Raw genomic sequence first — 9,101 nt, forward strand, 5'->3', positions numbered from 1 at the left:
CATGGAGCCTGCTTCTCTCTCTGCCTGTGTCTCTGCCTATAAATAAATAAATAAATAAATAAATAAATAAATAAATAAATAAATCTTTAATAAATGGTGTTGGGAAAATTGGTCAGCAACATGAGAAAAATCAAACAGGATCACTTTCTTACACCATACACAAAAATAAATTCAAAATGGTTTAGAGACCTAAATGTGAGACCTGAAAAAACCTAGAAGAGAACATAGGGAGTAACCTCTTTGACATTGGCCTTAGCAACTTCTTACTAGATACCCTCCTGAGGCAAGGAAAACAAAAGCAGAAATAAACTATTGAGACTTTGTGAAGATAAAAGGTTTCTGCACAGTGACAGAAATATAATTAACTACTTCAAAAGACAGCCTATGGAATGAAAGAATAGATTTACAAATGACATAGCTGATAAAGGGTTAGTATCCAAAATATGTAAAGAACATATAAAATTCAAACAATCTGAAGAAAACAAATAATCTGATTAAAAATTGGACACAAGACATGAACAGACATTTTTCCGAAGTAGACGACCACATGGCTAATAAACAGATGCTCATTATCACTTATCATCAGGGAAATACAAATCAAAACTACAATGAGTTATCACTTCACATTCGTCAGAATTGCTAAAATCAACAACACAATAAACAACAGGTGTTGGCAAGGATGTGGAGACAAGGGAACCCTCTTGCACTGTTAGTGAAAAGTCAAACTGGTACAGCCACTATGGAAAACAGTACAGAGATTCTTCAAAAGTTAAAAACTATCTCTATGGTTAGGAACATGAGAGGGATGTCCACTATCACCTCTGCTATTCAATATAGTACTAGAAGTTCTAGCCTCAATAATCAGACAATAAAAATAAATAAAAGGCATCCAAATTGGCAAAGAAGTCAAACTACCACTCTTTGCAGCTGAAATGATACAATATATGGAAAACCCAAAGACTCAACCCCAGAAATGCTAGAACTTATAAAGCAACATAGCAAAACATAAAATCAATGCACAGTAATCAGCTGCATTTCTATACACTAGTAATGAGACAGAAGAAAAAGAAATTAAGGAATCAATCCTATTTACAATTGCACCAAAAACTATAAGATACCTAGGAATAAACCTAACCAAACAGGTAAAAGATTTGTACTCAGAAAACTATAGAATACTCAAGAAAGAAATTGAGTAAGGCACAAAGAAATGGAAAAATGTTCCATACTCATGGATTAGAAGAACAAATATTGTTAAAATGCCATGCTACCCACAGCAATCTATACATTCAGTGCAATCTTTTTTTTCCTAAAGATTTCATTTATTTATTCATGAGAGACACAGAGAAAGAGAGGGAGAGGCAGAGACACAGGCAGAGAGAGAAACAGGCTCCATGTAAGAAGCCTGATATGGGACTCCATCCCAGTACTCTGGTACCATGCCCCGAGCCAAAAGCAGACGCTCAACCACTGAGTCACCCAGGCATCCCTCAATGCAATCTTTATCAAAATACCATCACTTATTTCACAGAGTTTGAAAAAATAATCCTAAAATTTGTGTGGAACCAGAAGAGACCCCGAATAGCCAAAGAATAATTGAAAAAGAAAACCAAAAAACTCACAATGCCTGACTTCAAGCTATATTACAAAGCTGTAATCATCAAGACAATATAGTACTGGCACAAAAACAGACACATAGATCCACGGAACAGATAGAGAACCCAGAAATGACCTCAACTCTCTTTAAAAAAGCAGAAAAGAATATCCAACGGAAAACAGTATTCAACAAATGGTGTTGGGAACATTGGACAGCCACATACAGAATGAAACTGGACCATTTTCTTACACCATACACTAAAATAAATGCAAAATGGATGAAAGACCTAAGTATGGGACAGGAATCCATCAAAATCATAGAGCAGAGGGGAGGGGGCAAGATGGTGGAAGAGCAGGGTCCCCAAGTCACCTGTTCCCACCAAGTTACCTAGATAACCTTCAAATCATCCTGAAAATCTACGAAATCGGCCTGAGATTTAAAGAGAGACCAGCTGGAATGCTACAGTGAGAAGAGTTCGCGCTTCTATCAAGGTAGGAAGACGGGAAAAAAGAAAAAAGACACAAAAGGCCTCCAAGGGGGAGGGGCCCCGCGAGGAGCCGGGCTGAGGCCAGGGCAAGTGTCCCCAGGACAGGAGAGCCCCGTCCCGGAGGAGCAGGAGCTGCACCAACCTTCCCGGGCGGAAAGGGGCCCGCAGGGAGTTGGAGCAGGACCCAGGAGGGCGGGGATGCCCTCGGGCTCCCGGGGACACTAACCGACACCTGCGCCCCGGGAGAGTGCGCCGAGCTCCCTAAGGGCTGCGGCGCTCGGCGGGACCCGGAGCAGCTCGGAGGGGCTCGGGCGGCGGCTCCGCGGAGGGGGCTGCGGGGCGGGAGCGCGAATCCAACAGCGCAGGCCCCGGAGCACAGGGCGCCGGGACACAGCCCAGGATCCAGCCTCCCCCGGGACAGGCAGAGGCCGGGAGGGCCCAGGACAGCGAGGACGCTCCTGCCACCGGGAGGCCCCAAGCTGTGCAGATCAGCGGCCCCCGCCCCCCGAGCATCCAGGCCCCTGCGGACTGAGAGCTGCGGTAGTTACTGTGGGAGCTGACTCCAGGACTGGAGAGCTGGCCCCGGCCACTGTTGTTCCTCCTGGGGCCTCACGGGGTAAATAACCCCCAGTGAGCTTCACAGTGGCCTCACAGGATAAACAGGATAAACAACGTACACTGAGCAGGGCACCAGGCAGGGGCTGAGCAGCTCCCCCAAGTGCTCACACCTGAGAATCACCACAGGAGGCCCCTCCCCCAGAAGACCAGCTAGACGGACAGGGGAAAAGCAAGTTATTGACCAAGCAACACTGGAAAGTTCCAGTGGAAGTCGAGGGATTTACAGTATATAGAATCAGAGGATACTTCCCCCTCTTTTTTGTTTTCTGTTTGCTTCCCTCCACCCTTTTTTTTCTTTTCTTCTCTCTCTCTTTTTTTAATTTCTTCCTGTTTTTTCTTTTTTTCTTTTTCTTTTTCTTTTCCTCTTTCTCTTCTCTCTTTTTCTCCTTTTCCCAATACAACTTGTTTTTGGCCACTCTGCACTGAGCAAAATGACTAGAAGGAAAACCTCACCTCAAAAGAAAGAATCAGAAACAGTCCTCTCTCCCCCAGAGTTACAAAATCTGGATTACAATTCAATGTCAGAAAGCCAATTCAGAAGCACTATTATAAAGCTACAGTGGCTCTAGAAAAAAGCATAAAGGACTCAAGGCACTTCAACACTGCAGAATTTAGATATAATGAGGCAGAAATTAAAAATCAATTAAATAAGATGCAATCCAAACTCCAAGTCCTAACAACAAAGGTTAATGAGGTGGAAGAACGAGTGAGTGACATAGAAGACAAGTTGATGGCAAAGAGGGAAACTGAGGAAAAAAGAGAAAAACAAAAGATCCTGAGGATAGATTAAGGGAAATAAATGACAGCCTGAGGAAGAAAAATCTACATTTAACTGGGGTTCCCGAGGGCGCAAAAGGGACAGAGGGCCAGAATATGTATTTTAACAAATTATAGCTGAAAACTTTCCTAATCTGGGAAGGGAAACAGGCATTCAGATCCAGGAAATAGATCCCCCCAAAAATCAATAAAAACTGCTCAACACCTCGACATTAAATAGTGAAGCTTGCAAATTCCAAAGATAAAGAGATGATCCTTAAAGCAGCAAGAGACAAAAAGTCCCTGACTTTTATGGGGAGGAGTATTAGGGTAACACAAGACCTCTCCACAGAGACCTGGCAGGCCAGAAAGGGCTGGCAGGATATATTCAGGGTCCTAAATGAGAAGAACATGCAACCAAGAATACTTTATGCAGCAAGGCTCTCATTCAAAATGGAAGGAGAGATAAAGAGCTTCCAAGACAGGCAGGAACTGAAAGAATATGTGACCACCAAGCCAGCTCTCCAAGAAATACTATGGGGGATTCGGTAATAGAGGAAGTCCAAGGGAACAATCCGCAAAAACAGGGACTGAACAGGTATCATGATGACATAAACTCATATCTGTCAATAGTAACTCTGAACGTGAATGGGCTTAATGACCCCATCAAAAGGCGCAGGGTTTCAGACTGGATAAAAAAGCAAGACCCATCTATTTGCTGTCTACAAGAGATTCATTTTAGACATAAGGACACCTACAGCCTGAAAATTAAAGGTTGGAGAACCATGTATCATTCAAATGGTCCTCGAAACAAAGCAGGGGTAGCCATCCTTAAACCAGATAAAGTTTATCCCGAAGACTGTAGTGAGACATGAAGAGGGACACTATATCATACTTAAAGGATCCACTCAACAAGAGGACTTAACAATCATCAATATGTATACCCCAAATGTGGGAGCTGCCAAGTATATAAATCAATTAATAACCAAAGTTAAGACAAACTTAGATAATAATACACTTATATTTAGTGACTTGAAAGTAGCACTTTCTAAAAGGGACAGATCTTCTAAGTACAACATCTCCAAAGAAACAAGAGCTTTAAATGATACACTGGACCAGATGGATTTCACAGATATTTACAGAACATTCCATCCTAAGGCAACTGAATACATATTCTTCTCAAGTGCACATGGAACTTTCTCCAGAATAGACCACATACTGGGTCACAAATCAGGTCTTAACTGATACCAAAAGATTGGGATCGTCCCCTGCATATTTTCAGACCACAATGCTTTGAAATTAGAACCAAAACACAAGAAGTTTGCAAGGATTTCAAACACATGGAGGTTAAGGACCATCCTGCTAAAAAATGAAAGGGTCAACCACGAAATTACAGAAGAATTTAAAAGATTCATGGAAACTAATGAGAATGAAGATACAACCATTCAAAATCTTTGGGATACAGCACAAGCAGTTCTGAGGGGGAAATACATCGCAATACAAGCCTCCATCCAAAGACTGAAAAGAACTCAAATACAAAAGCTAACCTTGCACCTAAAAGAGCTGGAGAAAAAAAAACAGCAAATAGATCTTACACCCAGCAGAAGAAGAGAGTTAATAAAGATTTGAACAGAACTCAGTGAACTAGAGACCAGAAGAACTGTGGAACAGATCAACAAAACCAGGAGTTGGTTCTTTGAAAGAATTAATAAGATAGATAAACCATTAGCCAGCCTTATGAAAAAGAAGAGAGAGAAGACTCAAATTAATAAAATCATGAATGAGAAAGGAGAGATCACTACCAACACCAGGAAATACAAACTATTTTAAAAACACATTATGAACAGCATACGCCAATAATTAGGCAATCGAGAAGAAATAGACACATTTCTGGAAAGCCACAAACTACCAAAACTGGAACAGGAAGAAATACGAAACCTGAACAGGCCAATAACCAGGGAGGATATTGAAGCCGTCATCAAAAACCTCCCAAGACACAAACGTCCAAGGCCAGATGGCTTCCCAGGGGAATTCTATCAAACGTTTGAAGAAGAAACCATACCTACTCTACTAAAGCTGTTTGGAAAGATAGAAAGAGATGGAATACCTCCAAACTCGTTCTACGAGGCCAGCATCACCTTAATTCCAAAACCAGACAAAGATGCCACCAAAAAGGAGAATTATAGACCAATATCCCTGATGAACACAGATGTAAAAATTCTCAACAAGATACTAGCCAATAAGATCCAACAGTATTTTTACAAGACTATTCACCATGAGCAAGTAGGATTTATCCCCAGGATGCAAGGCTGGTTCAACACTCATAAAGCAATCAAGTGACAAATCATATCAACAAGAAAAAAACCAAGAACCATATGATCTTTTCATTAGATGCAGAGAAAGCATTTGACAAAATACAGCATCCATTCCTGATCAAAACTCTTCAGAGTGTAGGGATAGAGGGAACATTCCTCAACATCTTAAAAGCCATCTACGAGGAGCCCACAGCAAATATCATTCTCAATGGGGAAGCACTGGGAGCCTTTCCCCTAAGATCAGGAACACGACAGGGATGTCCACTCTCACCACTGCTATTCAACATAGTACTGGAAGTCCTCGCCTCAGCAATCAGACAACAAAAAGACATTAAAGGCATTCAAATTGGCAAAGAAGAAGTCAAACTCCCCCTCTTCGCCGATGACATGATACTCTACATAGAAAACCCAAAAGCCTCCACCCCAAGATTGCTAGAACTCATACAGCAATTTGGCAGTGTGGCAGGATACAAAATCAATGCCCAGAAATCAGTGGAATTTCTATACACTAACAATGAGACTGAAGAAAGAGAAATTAAGGAATCAATCCCATTTACAATTGCACCCAAAAGCATTAGACACCTAGGAATAAACCTAACCAAAGAGGTAAAGGATCTATACTCTAAAAACTACAGAACACTAAAAACTACAGAAGATGTGGAGAAAGGGGAACCCTCTTGCACTTTGATGGGAATGCAAACTGGTGCAGCCACTCTGGAAAACAGTGTGGAGGTTCCTTAAGTAGTTAAATATAGAGCTACCCTATGACCCAGCAATTGCACTACTGGGGATTTACCTCAGAGATACTGATGTAGTGAATCGCGAGGACACTTGCACCCCAATGCTCATAGCAGCAATGTTCACAATAGCCAAACTGTGGAAGGAACCACAATGTCTTTTGACAGAAGAATGGATAAAGATGCGGTAGGTATATACAAAGGAATGTTACTCAGCCATCAGAAAGGATGAATTCCTACAATTTACATTGACATGGATGGAACTGGAGGGTATTATGCTAAGTGAGATAAGTTGTTCTGAGAAAGATAATTATCATGTGGCTTGTCTCATATGCAGAATGTAAGAAATAGTGCAGGGGACCATAAGGGAAAGGAAGGAAAACTGAATGAGAAGAAATCAGAGAGGGAGACAAACCATGAGAGAGTTTTAACTCTGAGAAGCAAACTGAGGGTTGCTGAAGGGGAGGTGGGTAGGCGGAATCGAGTAACTGGGTGTTGGTCATTCAGGAGGGCTTGTGACATGATCACTGGGTGTTATATGCACTGATGAATTATTGAAAACTATAATGTAATAATGTAATGATGTATTATATGTTGGCTAATTGAATATAAATAAAAATTTTTGAAAATAAAATAAATAAAAACTATATATGAATGTATAGTTATCTCAAAGTAATGTTTTATAAAATAAGATAGATATATTTTAATCCATAAACCAAAAACCCAGAAACCACCCAGGTGAAAACTATTATCCAGAATATGAGCGTCTCTGGTGAGCATTCAGGGGGTCTGTGAACCTGGACAGGAAAAATAACCTTTATTTTCACTAACCTTTAGCAGAAATTTAGCCATTCTTCCCCTAAGGAATGGAAGTAGCAAAACTCAGCAGTATTAGCAAGATTTGTGTTTTTGTCCCCAGTGGAAACCTCAGGTATTTTTCAGTCACATGATAGTTATTGCAGACACCTGCCTAAGTTTGCAAATAACAGTAACCTTAGATCCATCTCTGGGTGTCATTTCATTAGAAAGTGAAACATCATAAAAGCTATATTTGACAATTACCAACAAGTCTGCTTTTCATATATATAAATATATAAAATAGTATATAAATATATAATATATATCTTATTTAATATATTATTATTCATATTATATATTATTATTTATATTATGTATATTAGTTTTATATTATTAATCTATATATAATGTATATAGGTATATATAGTTTCTCTCTTTTTTTTGGAGAGGGGAGCGGTGTTCTACTTCGGGCCCAGCAAAGGGGACCGTTGAGGAGCTGTGCGGTGGGGGTGGGGGAGCGGGAACCCAGAGGGAGCCTGAGTCGGGCGGGGCTGGGCCGCCAGCGGGGCCTGGTCGGCTGAGGTCGCTGGTACGCCACCTGCGTAACACCGAGCGCTGCCTCGGGGGCTGGCGCGGAGCCCACCCCCACCCCCACCCCCACCCCCACCCCCGGGGGGCTGAGGACCCACTCCGCCGAGACCTACGTCCCGGGCTGAGCGCAGGCCGGCTGAGCCTGGACGCCGCTGCGGGCCAGGCTGCTGCTGCTGAGGCTGCTCCATCAGTGCCGGAGCGCGCAGCAGGTGACAGGGCAGAAACCAAGGAGTCGCCCACCAGAGCGCTGGTGGGGCCAGGGGAGGCCAGGAGCGGTCGGAAGCCACCGGGTTTGGGGAACCGGGATGGCGAGTTGGAGAGCCGACCCAAGACCGCAGGAGGTGCTGAGCCCTAGCTGAGAGCCCCCATCCCACTGTGCACCCGGATCCGGCTTAGTCCTGCGGGAAGCCGGCGGTGACCCCAGCCTGGATGCAGCCGACGCCGTAGCTTCTCGGGAGTCCTCGGGCGCCGCTCAGTTCCTTGGTAGGGGTCTTCCAGGCAAGCCCTGGGGAAGTTCTGTGGGGCAGGAATCTAGGGAGCGGGCAGGTCTCCTGGCATCTGGCTCGGGCAAGCGCCCGCTCTTCACGGCGGGTGTCCCTGGAGCCTTGGCCAGGGTCTCTCGGGTTCCCAGAGCTTCCCCTGGCGTAGTTGCTGGGCGAGGAGGTGCAACGAGGAGGGCTCTAACCTGGCTCGGAATTTCCATTCTTTCCCGTTTTAAATTCGTTGGGCATTGTAGCTGGTCCTGACCTCATGGGGATTCCCCCACCCCTGCCATGGGGCCCCGCCCCTTCCGGACCCACAGATGCAATAACATTTATTAGCACAGACAGGGAAGTGTCCACCATCACCTAGTAACAATTGCTGGTCACTCTCACGCCACTCTCTGTTGTAAGTGCTTCACATACAAGAAGCCAATTCAACTCAGAACAATCCTCAATTTACCATTTATAAATTTAAAATAGGGCCCTGAGAGGACGCTTCGTGGCAGGATCTAAAGTCGAAGTTCTTAACCTTTTCTATGCCTTGGACCCGGTCTCAGAATATTTTTTATTTTATTTTATTTTATTTTATTTTATTTTATTTTATTTTATTTATTTTATTTTATTTTATTTTATTTTTATTATTATTTTATTTAGAGCAAGCACAAGCAGGGCGGAGCTGCAGAGGGAGAGAAAGAAGCAGGTTCCCCAAGGATCAGGGAGCCT

General features: G+C 43.1%; 1 pseudogene; it reads right to left on the reverse strand.

Annotated features, from left to right (window-relative positions):
* LOC121494814 overlaps positions 1–9,101 on the reverse strand; it is a 95,796-nt pseudogene that overhangs the window by 53,411 nt on the left and 33,284 nt on the right.

Source organism: Vulpes lagopus, chromosome 7 (genome assembly GCF_018345385.1).
Source record: "Vulpes lagopus strain Blue_001 chromosome 7, ASM1834538v1, whole genome shotgun sequence".
In the NCBI taxonomy this organism is placed as follows: Eukaryota; Metazoa; Chordata; class Mammalia; order Carnivora; family Canidae; genus Vulpes; species Vulpes lagopus.